The sequence below is a fragment of the Pecten maximus genome, chromosome 3, assembly GCF_902652985.1.
Source record: "Pecten maximus chromosome 3, xPecMax1.1, whole genome shotgun sequence".
Taxonomy (NCBI): domain Eukaryota; kingdom Metazoa; phylum Mollusca; class Bivalvia; order Pectinida; family Pectinidae; genus Pecten; species Pecten maximus.
In genome coordinates, this window is record NC_047017.1 from 18,986,378 (window position 1) to 18,999,704 (window position 13,327).

General features: G+C 36.6%; 1 long non-coding RNA gene across 1 annotated transcript in view; it reads left to right on the forward strand.

The window, feature by feature from the left end:
• Nucleotides 1-13,327, forward strand: part of LOC117323467 — a 15,207-nt gene continuing 1,880 nt past the window's right edge. Inside the window, exon 1 of the long non-coding RNA XR_004531745.1 lies at nucleotides 1-535. This is a non-coding gene — a long non-coding RNA (uncharacterized LOC117323467). The remainder of the gene's footprint in view (nucleotides 536-13,327) is intronic.

A 13,327-nucleotide genomic window follows, 5' to 3' on the forward strand; every position in this document is an offset into this window, starting at 1 on the left:
TAATGATGTGAGCTCTGTCAGTATCTGTGTGGATTGCAGTGCGTACAGTATTATAATAATATACATTATCAGCTTTAAGTAAATCAATACCATAGCCTTAGCCATCGCTCTAAATAAATCGTCGGCATTCACCTCTCACAAAAATTTAACTAGAGGAAGGGAACAAGGTTTACCGCGTGTTGGCTGGAGTCAAGATAAGTTCTATTTCTTGGCAGCGGCCTTTATGTATGCGAGTCCCATATAAACAGGTGCCAGCTGTTATGGATAAGGAAGAGACCTCGTCTAAGACACTCAACTTCCGTGGAGTGAAGAAGACGATGGGGAAGACTAACAGTAGTAACAATGCCCAGTACCACACCACAAAGTTGGAGGCTCACCTCCGGAAGCAGTGGGTCCGCCTGGTCACCGCTTTTCTTTATATCTTGTCCGTTTCCATCACGGCTGTGGTCCTAGCTGTCTATTATGGGGTCTACTGGACACCCGACATCACCTATATGGAGCGTAATACCCAGGACAACATTGACAACGACAAATGGTAGAGTATCAGACTATTTCTCATTTTACTTATCTGCACTCTGAAATATTTGGGTTATTTTTTCAGAAATATGATTTGGGTATATTTTGTTAGAGATTTTTATCTTTGTAAACCTCTGTAGATTTTGTGTATAGCTTTTGTGACGTCTAATGATACTGTCTACGCGCGCACAGAGCTACTATTGCAAACCAGCGTCACTTAGATTTTTTTATAGTTAAAAGGCAGACATCGTATTCTCTGAGGAGTCTTAACGTGTAACAGATACACACATAGCTAATACAAAGAAACGATAGCACAAGTGTATGTGCTTTTGACGTCAATTTATTTTGCGGACGAATGTATCAATGATCACAGTCACGTCTGATTGAGACGTATTTGTGAGGTGGCTTTTAGTTGTTCATTCATAGATTATAAAACTATTTTTGTATGATAATTATGCATGGATCTTGTTAGAATAATACTATTCCTAGCATTTGCTTATTATCTTCTTAATCGGTCATCGACACAATAAAAGGTCAGATGGATGGCTGGTAATCAATGTCAATGACAACTGCCATTGACACTTTTATAAGTATACCCGTGGATGTGTATTGGTGGGTTTGAGAATATTACAATTGTTGACGAATGTAAGAATATTACAATTGTTAGAGGATGTGAGAATATTACAATTGTTGGAGGATGTTAGAATATTACAATTGTTGGAGGACGTTAGAATATTACAATGTTGACGGACGTTAGAATATTACAATTGTTGACGGATATTACAATTGTTGACGGACGTTAGAATATTACAATTGTTGACGGACGTTAGAATATTACAATTGTTAGAGGGTGTTAGAATATTACAATTGTTGACGTATATTACAATTGTTGACGGACGTTAGAATATTACAATGTTGACGGACGTTAGAATATTACAATTGTTGACGGATGTTAGAATATTACAATTGTTGACGAATGTTAGAATATTACAATTATTGACGGACGTTAGAATATTACAATTGTAAGAGGATGTCAGAATATTTCAATTGTTGACGAATGTTAGAATATTACAATTATTGACGGACGTTAGAATATTACAATTGTTGGAGGACGTTAGAATATTACAATTGTTGACGGATGTCAGAATATTACAATTGTTGACGAATGTTAGAATATTACAATTGTAGACGAATGTTAGAATATTACAATTGTTGGGGGATGTTAGAATATTACAATTGTTGACGGATGTTAGAATATTACAATTGTTGACGAATGTTAGAATATTACAATGTTGACGGATGTTAGAATATTAGAATTGTTGACGAATATTAGAATATCACAATTGTTGACGAATGTTAGAATATTACAATTGTTGACGAATGTTAGAATATTACAATTGTTGACGGATGTTAGAATATTACAATTGTTGACGAATGTTAGAATATTACAATTGTTGACGAATGTTAGAATATTACAATTGTTGACGGATGTTATAATATTACAATTGTTGACGGATGTTAAAATATTACAATTGTTGACGGATGTTATAATATTACAATTGTTGACGAATGTTAGAATATTACAATTGTTGACGAATGTTAGAATATTACAATTGTTGACGAATGTTAGAATATTACAATTGTTGACGAATGTTAGAATATTACAATTGTTGACGAACGTTAGAATATTACAATTATTGACGGATGTTATGTTATAATATTACATTTGTTGACGGATGTTAGAATATTACAATTGTTGACGAATGTTAGAATATTACAATTGTTGACGAACGTTAGAATATTACAATTGTAGACGAATGTTAGAATATTACAATGTTGACGGACGTTAGAATATTACAATGTTGACGGACGTTAGAATATTACAATTGTTGACGAATGTTAGAATATTACAATTGTAGACGAATGTTAGAATATTACAATGTTGACGGACGTTAGAATATTACAATGTTGACAGACGTTAGAATATTACAATTGTTGACGGATGTAAGATAATTATCCCAAACCATTGCTGAGTGACATGACTTTGCTTGAGTAGCTGTTGACTACGTTCAATTTACTTACATAATTGATAACGACTGTTATGTCCTCATTGGTTTAGTTTTCGATCTGTTTCATAACTCCCTATCGTGTATTTATCCAATTAGTACCCAAGTTAAGGAAATACATCCGCCCTTTATAATGCCGTATAATTTGTCTATCATCCATTCTACATTTTGTCTCCGATGTAATTGTACATTGGAGATCATCTTTATGTAGCCTAATGGGCCCTTTGCCGGCACGGTGTTGAAACACTATTTTATTAATGACTATTCTTCTTCCCTGTTTTCCATTTTTTGGCGGAATCGTTCCGTATTGTTTTGAATTCCGTGTTTTAACGATGGTAAATATTTCCGTAATATTTTCTTTATTGAATATCCTGTAATGTTTCCAAATATAATGTTGTCATCGGAGGCACCGATGAAATTCAAAACTTTTACAGTATTATCATTTTTTTACCTAAAAAAGTGTATGATGGATTATTCTAGCAAATGATGTTGTAACTGTTATATTCAAGCCATTTGAGGCTTGGCTATAACTTCTCGCTATCATCTAAAGTCTGATCAAGGGTAAAACAGCACCCTGACGTGTGGTACAGAGCCTGAGCCACGTGGAGATTGAACAGCATAACGTACCTATTAACATTTTTAACGGTGGATAATTAACCCCTGGTATTTCGGCGAGGATTGTCGATAAGTGTGTCATTATAATACACAATGTCTCCACAAGGATATCATATTACAATGGAAAGCTGACATTTATAAATGTCGACATCAGATTCACCATATGATATGGTCTTTGACATAAACAAGCGTGGCATAACCCTCAATAAGTGGAAAGGACACGGTTTCATCAAACAGCCCAACCGTGAAGCGTACGATTCATCTGGTGATAAAACTAGATAATATTAGACAGATCAGTTTGAACATTGTCATTTCGAGAATATCGAGAATTCGAGGTAATGTGTATATTTTATGTAGAATGTATACTGTCGAAAATGAATTTTTACTCCAAGTTAATCAGAGTCTTCGAGTTATCAGAGTTTTGGATAATGAAGTTTGATATATCTAAAATGCGAAGTTAAAGTAGCATTGGATTTTTGTATCTGTTAAGTCCATGATGAACTATAAAATTCCCCTATGTTCCTCATCAACTGTCATCTGTGTTGAAGTGTGTCCTTCTAAAGCCAACATCTCTCAGAGAAATCGAAAAATTGGTAGTAATAATCGCTTTAACTGATGAATGTAAACAGTCTATTTTTGGGAAAGCGGGTGTGAAACTATCGAGAAATGTCAAATCCACAGAAGGGAAATTGAAATAATCGTAGTGCGCAGTTTAGAGGTGTCCCTGTTGGTGGCGTCGTTAGTATTGATCGAGATAAACGGCTGACACCATTACCCCTGCTGGTTCAGATGGATATCCACACTGAACATGGTCAATAAATCTCCTGTATTATAACAACATATATCATTAATTGTGTCTTTCTCTATGTCAAATGTCTTAACCATGCTGATAGGACACGCCCTTGAAATCAACGACAGCCTCTTCAAATTCAGCTATTTTCATCTAGTTTCCTAATAACGAAACCAACAGGGCCAACTGCAAGTAAGTAAGTTTTATGAAAAGCACCTGGAGCGCGAGATGTAATCTTGTTTAGACCTTGATTTACATGGAAATCGCTGATGAAGCAGAAGACGCTTACTCTTCCGGAACACCTGGTCTTTCGGAACACCTGGTCTTTCGGAATACCTGGTCTTCCAGAACACCTGGTCTTTCGGAATACCTGGTCTTTCGGAACACCTGGTCTTAGTCCCTGGTATTTTTCTATTGTCTCCGTGTAAAGCTATATTTTGTTCATATTTTGCTCTTGTCTTATTGATTTCGAGTTAGAATTACAATTTCGCTTGCATGTCGGTATTCTGTTTGTTTTTGTGTTCCACGAGTATGTCAATAGTCTGATGAAAGGCCTTACCGCCGAATTAAACACACATATATTCTCAAAACAGAAATTCAATAATTCTCATATTTCATTCTTGGTATATGTCTAGTTCCCCAAAGATTTTGCATAACATTTCATTACAAAAATAACGACTGTGCTCCTCATGTTTGAATGAGCTCGTCTTCGCTAGCCATGCAAGGCTTCTGATTGCGTTACATTCCACGAGGAGTCAGAACCCTTGGATAGCAAAAATGGAATGAGGTGTGATTTTGTGAAAAAGTTTATTGCTCAGATACCATTGTAAGAAGAAGATGTCAAAACATTATCAAAATGTCTATGGAGTCAACCATTCACGTCTACGTAATATTCGTATTAACTAATACTAAAAAAGCGTCTATTTAACGCAGGCTGATTGCCAAGCATCAAAGCTACACTTAGATAGTATAAAGTCTGAGTTTTTGTTTTTATAGGCATGACAATTGCAGATTTCTATTTCATCACATGTTTATCGAAAAATGACTATTATGCATGCATTTATCTACATGAAGATCATTCAGGAGATGTTTGTAGTTTCAAATCTTTTCGTTATCTTATCTATTTTCTACATAGTCTTTAGATGTCCCATAGTTCGGCATGCATGAAAATGATTGGAGAGAGAATGCGATCGTCAGTTATCAGTTGATTTTATATAGGTCTCGGAAGACATGTGTGTTGTTAGATATGCAAACAAATTGATGAACGTCTCAGAATAAAGACTACAGCAAATACGATCACGGACTACAAAAATGTGTCTAGTGACGAAGTGACTAGATCAACTGTGATCAGAAACAGTGTGACTAGATCAACTGTGATCAGAAACAGTGTGACTAGATCAACTGTGACCGGAAACAGTGTGACTAGATCAACTGTGATCAGAAACAGTGTGACTGATACAACTGTGATCAGAAACAGTGTGACTAGATCAACTGTGATCAGAAACAGTGTGACTAGATCAACTGTGATCAGAAACAGTGTGACTGATACAACTGTGACCAGAAACAGTGTGACTGATACAACTGTGACCGGAAACAGTGTGACTGATACAACTGTGACCGGAAACAGTGTGATTAGATCAACTGTGATCAGAAACAGTGTGACTAGATCAACTGTGACCAGAAACAGTGTGACTTATACAACTGTGACCAGAAACAGTGTGACTGATACAACTGTGACCGGAAACAGTGTGACTGATACAACTGTGACCGGAAACAGTGTGACTAGATCAACTGTGACCAGAAACAGTGTGACTTATACAACTGTGACCAGAAACAGTGTGACTTATACAACTGTGACCAGAAACAGTGTGAATTATACAACTGTGACCAGAAACAGTGTGACTTATACAACTGTGACCAGAAACAGTGTGACTTATACAACTGTGACCAGAAACAGTGTGACTAGATCAATTGTGGTCAGAAACAGTGTGACCTATACAACTGACCAGAAACAGTGTGACTGATACAACTGTGACCAGAAAAAGTGTGACTGATACAACCGTGACCAGAAAAAGTGTGACTAGATCAACTGTGACCGGAAACAGTGTGACTGATACAACTGTGACCAGAAACAGTGTGACTGATACAACTGTGACCAGAAACAGTGTGACTGATACAACTGTGACCAGAAACAGTGTGACTGATATAACTGTGACCGGAAACAGTGTGACTAGATCAACTGTCACCAGAAACAGTGTGACTGATACAACTGTCACCAGAAACAGTGTGACTGATACAACTGTTGCCTATTTTGAAATATTCGTATGCGATATGAAGTGAGACGAGCTCTTGTTACCTATTGGTTCCGTTGCCACCACCTTAACACTCATCTGAGGTTGTGACTTAATCCAGATTTGACCTAGATTAGTATGGCGGGGTCATCGATGTAGCAGAAGACGCTTAGTCTCCAGGATCATCTGGTCTTCTTTTCCTTGTATATTTCCATGAGTCTCCATACAAATCTGTGACACAGAGAATATGTGACTTATACAACTGTAATCAGAGACAACGTGACTTAACCTACTGTCATAACAGATGATGTGACTAATACTAAAACTAACAAGAACGATGTGACAACCGTCACAAGAAATGATGTGACTAATATTACTGCTGCTACCAGATGGTGTGACTTATACACTCGTAACTAGATACGATTTGACTAATACATGTGTGATCAGAGACGATTTGACTAATACAGGTGTGATCAGAGACGATGTGACTAATACAGGTGTGATCAGACGATGTGACTTATACAGGTGTGGTCAGAGACGATTTGACTAATACATGTGTGCTCAGATATACTGTGACTAATACAGGTGTGATCAGAGACGATGTGACTAATACAGATGTGATCAAAGACGATTTGACTAATAATACAGAGATGATCAGATATACTGTGACTAATACAGGTGTGATCAGAGACGATGTGACTAATACAGATGTGATCAGAGACGATATGACTAAAACAGGTGTGATCAGAGACGATGTGACTAATATAGGTGTGATCAGAGACGGTGTGGCTAATACAGGTGTGATCAGAGATGATGAGACTAATACAGATGTGATCACAGACGTTGTGACTAATACAGGTGTGATGAGAGACGATGTGACTAATACAGGTGTGATAAGAGACGATGTGACTTATACAGGTGTGATTAGAGACGATGTGACTTATACAGGTGTGATTAGAGACGATGTGACTTATACAGGTGTGATTAGAGACGATGTGACTTATACAGGTGTGATTAGAGACGATGTGACTTATACAGGTGTGATTAGAGACGATGTGACTTATACAGGTGTGATCAGAGACGATGTGACTTATACAGGTGTGATCAGAGACGATGTGACTTAAACAGGTGTGATTAGAGACGATGTGACTTATACAGGTGTGATCAGAGACGATGTGACTTAAACAGGTGTGATTAGAGACGATGTGACTTATACAGGTGTGATCAGAGACGATGTGACTTAAACAGGTGTACTCAGAGACATTGTGACTAATACAGGTATGATCAAGGCGATGTGACTAATACAGGTGTGATCAGAGACGATGTGACTAATACAGGTGTGATCAGAGACGATCTGACTAATACAGGTGTGATCAGAGACGCCGTGACTTATACAGGTGTAATCAGAGACAATATGTCTAATACAAGTATGATCAGAGACGATGAGATTGATACAGGTGTGATCAGAGACCATGTGACTTATACAGGTGTGGTCAGAGACGTTGTGACTTATACAGGTGTGTTCAGAGACCATGTGACTTATACAGGTGTGTTCAGAGACGATTGGACTAATAATACAGGTGTGACCAGAGACGTTGTGACTAATACATGTGTCACCAGAGACGATGTGACTAATACAGGTGTGATGAGAGACGATGTGACTAAAACAGGTGTGATGAGAGACGATGTGACTTATAACACAGGTGTGATCAGATATACTGTGACTAATACAGGTGTGATCAGAGACGATGTGACTTATACAGGTGTGATCAGAGACGATGTGACTTATAACACAGGTGTGATCAGAGACGATGTGACTAATTCAGCTCTGGAAAGACTAATGCAACAGGCGGGACCAATGATGATATTACAGAGAGTCGGACCGGAGACTTATAACGATACGACTCGGCTAGAGATAATGGAGTCGCTATTCCATGTAATGTCGATATAAACAAAGACTATTATTTTGTGTTCTCAACCAAATCAGTAAAACTGGAGACCAATTACATATATAGGACAACTGTAATCAAGCCTAGAGCCCAGTCTGTACCAAGCCATCATAAGCTGATCCCTATCCCCGTTCATCATAAGCTGTTTCACGGTTGTGACATATGTTGATAGTGCATGTAACTGCTGTTTGACGAATCGATACAAGTAATCTTTGTAAGCCCTGGAAAAGCCAGCCAACAAAACGAGGTCGGCGTCTAGAACATTGGCTCGGGATTCCAAGTGGATAGCGTAAAGATGGATAAAGAGGCAGGTATGAAGGGAGTGCATTTCCGTGGCCCCAGTCCCTTGGGAAACAGCACCACCCATGTCAAGACCGACGTCCTGGACAACGAAATGAGACGGAAATGGGTTCGTCTGGCCACGGTCTTGCTGTATGTCCTATCGATATCTGTGTCTGCCATCCTGTTAGCCGTCTATTATGGAGTGTTCTGGCACCCGGAGCCCAGACTCATCATCAACTACCCCTCGGACTCCACCGTCACGCACGCTAGCACCAGTAACACGCGCACCGTCCCAAGTAGGGGAAAGAAGGGTTGACAACTGTAGTCAACACAAAACTATCTTTGCGGTATGTATGGTCAAGCTCGCGACGTTTTACATATGGTATATCACGATTTTTACATCGTCAAACCAGGATTCAATAAGAAATGATCTGACCTTTTTAGATGATTGCAATCGTTTATTTTATGGATTATGAAAGCAGTTTATCGCTTTTTCAAATCTAATCACGCAACTTATCGCCATGCTTAGATTTCTTATTAAGCCGTCATTTTTGACATGACAGGATAATGTTACATGTTGCAACAGTTGGAGAATTGATCGTGTGATTGTGCGTTATCGGCGGGCTTTATCACTGACTCATCATCCTTTATAACCATTGACAGGAACAATATCTTTCTCGTGTATTGTTGTACTCTGATAATGTCAATGTGATAAAGCCAGATTAAAGCATTAAATTCGCTGAGGAAACGTGAGACAGATTAATTTGTCCAGAGGTTGTTTGTTAAAAGCGAAGCACTATCAAATGTCAATTTCCTGGTTCTGCTACATGATACATGCTAATTTGCTAGGTTTTGCACAATGTTAATAATTTCTGTCAGCCTTTGATGTATTTGCGCATGCTCTTTAGCTGGGTCTTGTATAGAAGATATATGGTCATAGTGAAATTGTCAGAAAACTTTTTTCATCGGTACAAATGATTTATATTTTCAAAAGTATATTCTCTCGAAGCAAAGATGATCTGCGGAGTCGTTGACTTGGTTACATTGAATGCAATTTCAGTGGGATATTTCTTTCAGTGTAAGTTGACACTTCTGACAGTCTCCATTCTTAAATTTACAATTTCCAAATCATTCGTAATAACCCATAACGTCTATTATTCTCCTCTCTTAAAACCAGCAAGTAACAAACCAAGTGCCCCCCCCCCCCCCCCCCCCCATTCCTTCTTGCTTCTTAACATCCGTTAATGTCTTCCGTCAGTTGCTCTCTTGTATTTACGCGTTTTCTCCGACATAAACAGTGTCTTTCCGTTCTACAATCTACTTCAGTTCAGTCTTGAGAACAAATACAGTACACATACCGTATATCGAGTTTAATCACATGATGATATATATAAAGACTCTGCTGTTATGGTTTGGAACTATTTCAAATGTAAAGTATATGGTTTGGAACTATTTCAAATGTAAAGTATATGGTTTGGAACTATTTCAAATGTAGAATATGGTTTGGAACTATTTCAAATGTAGAAATGCAAAATCGAGCTCAACATAATTCTGTAGATAATAATCGAGGTGTAGAGGTCTACTCTACTTTCGTGATGTAATATGTCTATTATATTCTATTGTCTTTCTCATTGTTATAAGGTTTATATTGTTATAATGTACAATCAAACATTGTCAATTTTTTCTAAATTCTCACTGGTTAAAACTTAGTCACGAGGAGGATAATATTTTGAGTTATTAACCTGATGTTTCTCTTTTCAGAAACATCGAGTTAATATTGTGTTTATGACATCAAAACCATTGTGAAGTCACAATGCCCCTATGCAAATTTACTGTTATCAAGATAATTAACGTATTTTCCTAGAATGCCCTCTATTGTATGGTATATTATTATAAATCGTATTTTTATACTCTCTGATTGGCTAAAACAGTGTCATGTGATTCCAAATAAAAAGTCATATTGACCGGCCATCCTAAAAATGTTGTTAAAAAGTGTTCGTTGACTGGGTGTTTCTAAAACTTGATTAATTATGAATCTATAAAATATCTTGTACACTTTTGAAACATGACAAGCAATAGCTTTGACACATACGAATCATACTGAAATGTAATTAAAGCATTTTAATGCATTAGATTTCTTATCTAATTTCGATTGTGTACTGATTAAAAGATGAAATGAAATATTTACGAATGCTTCACAAATCAGTCTCTAATCTCATTACATGTAGAAGTATTACTCGAATTCATTTCATGATTATTAAAAATCAAAACAGTCAATTTATCTTAATGCCTTTCTTCTGAAATTCTTCCATGTTGCTCCGTCTGCGATAACATCATTACCAGAGCCACATATTATACAACAATAGGGTTTCGATAAGGGGGATACATGCATGTTTTATTAACCTGAGAAAATATCAACCTAGAATGATATTTTTTCAGGCTAATAAAACAATTATTGACTGAAATAAAAAGGCAATAATAATTGTATCATAAAATGACTATTTTAATTGTCAAAATCAATGAATGCAAGTAACATTTGTACATGTAATTTTGTAAATATTTGAATTTTTTTTTAAAAAAAAATTTAATATAGTTTTTTATCAATTGAATGTAAACTATAAGACATTCATTACACTAACTTTTTTAACGATTTTATAACCTTCAAGCATTCAGGTTATAGCTTTTCATGTTTCAAAAGCATGCAAGATATTTAACACTGTTGGTCAATACCAAGGGGAAGTAATTCATAATTAATCTTCACCCAGCTTACCAGCATGTTTTACCTGTTTTTTCGGAAATCACGTGACTCTGTTTTAACCAGTCAGAAAGTGCGAAAATATCAATTTATTATAAGTTCAGTTTAGGTTTTATTATTGAGTATGAAAGGAAATATCGTGCAATTGTTCACCGAGATGAAATGGAATTACGTCCGCTTTACTTGGGTAATGCAGTAAATCAAATCCCAAACAGACAAATTCTATGAGTCACAATCTCAAGAATCAAAGAATCTCAAAAAAAAAGTATTTCTGTCAGAGAGGATTACAAATCATGACACATATTGGTGTATATTCCCAGAAGGTATGACAGACAGTAAGGAGATTTTAAGACTAGAGAGTTAGTAATTATCAGATCTTACGTAATAACGACATATTAAGCTAAATGTTCCTTTGACTGTAATATTAGTAATGACACTTGATTCTCATAAAGCAACACGTGCGTGTTTCATGGTGTCATTTGTGATATTAATTCTCAAAATGCTAATTCCAGTTACGTCTTTCAGAAGAAATAAAAAATTGTATTCAAGTTAATTAATGTGTCATTTGTAAGGATGCTTTTCAGACAATTAACTATTACATAAGTTTGTCAATGTGAGGTGAAGTTAATTAACAGCTATGTGGAGCTAACGACTTTATTTGAACAATAAGTTTAAGACCTTAAACGTATATTATATGCAAATCCATCTGCAATCTTCAAATATGTCTGTTCTCAATTTTCCTTACACTATTAAATAATTGGAACATATACTGGGTATGTGTATATCCATTGTTCATAGAGATATGTGCCATGAGAATATATAATCGTATACAGTATGGAAAACACACACACTTAAAGATCCATGAAGGCCCGAAGTGTGTAGTTTCGACATTCCCTAACCGTGTCGGTCTGTGTTTCTCGGGAAACTGAGAGGCAAACCGGTCTGTTCTGTCGTGACTGTGTCCCTGGGCAATGCCCTAATTGCTCGATGGCTTACAATGTGCCTCCCATTTTTCGTTCAGTTATGTAGCCACCAACTACTACAAAGAGATCCCGCTTCAATATGACCCTGGCTGATCAAGGGCGATAAACCAGAGAAATTAGTGAAGGTGTTTGTTGATAACATGAGGAAGCTTCTAGATAGAACTGGTATTCTCAATTTCTCAAAATCGTGCGCACAAGTGTTCGACGCACGGAAATAAAACATTTCAATCATCAATTTTTGTTTTAATTTCAGTCTATGCCTCAAAATACCTAGGAATTGATATTTGATAAAAGGACTGTTATTAAAACAATATTGACTGTATTCAAAAATTCTCATACAAGTATTTTTTTTCTTTCGAGAATCCACTCTCTTTATTAGTTCGCATCACTATTTTCCAAATGTTCACGATTTCTATGTGTATAGATGAAAAGTTTTCACGTCTGACCCCAATGTCTCAGTCACAAAAACAAGCTCCGAGGTTTTATTTTTGGAGAAAATATACAAATCAAACTCTTGGCACACTGAGTTTTATTCATTGGGCTGTTGCCAACAGGATTCGTCAAGTGGAGTTTTAATCTGGACCTCAATAGCAATGCCTGCCAATGCCTTCTCTTCAATCCATTCTCCCATAAAATGTTACCTTAAAGACTGATTTAATTTTTTTGCTTTTTGTTTATATACAAATCAAAGTATGCTAGTTCAATATTTGTGTGAAGCTTGGACTTAGCATTTTTCATGAAGTAATTTCCCGAGTTTTGTATGATGATTTGAAGGTCTAAGATTTAAACAACCTGTCATAATTGTGTTGTACAAATATAGTAATGTGTACTCGCACCCATTCTACATTGACGTAAACTAAAGCACTCCACATTATATATAACTGTGTTAATGCGATATATGAAACACTCATAAAATGCTACATCTCAAGAAAAAGATTTCCATCCAATTCAATCCCTTTACAGCATTCTGGCACATTTTTTTATCTCATGAGCGAGAAATCATGCTGGGATTATATATCAGTTGGTGACACTAGCCCGAGGTTTCCTCTGGCCCTAACGCCATAAAGCCTACACCAGACG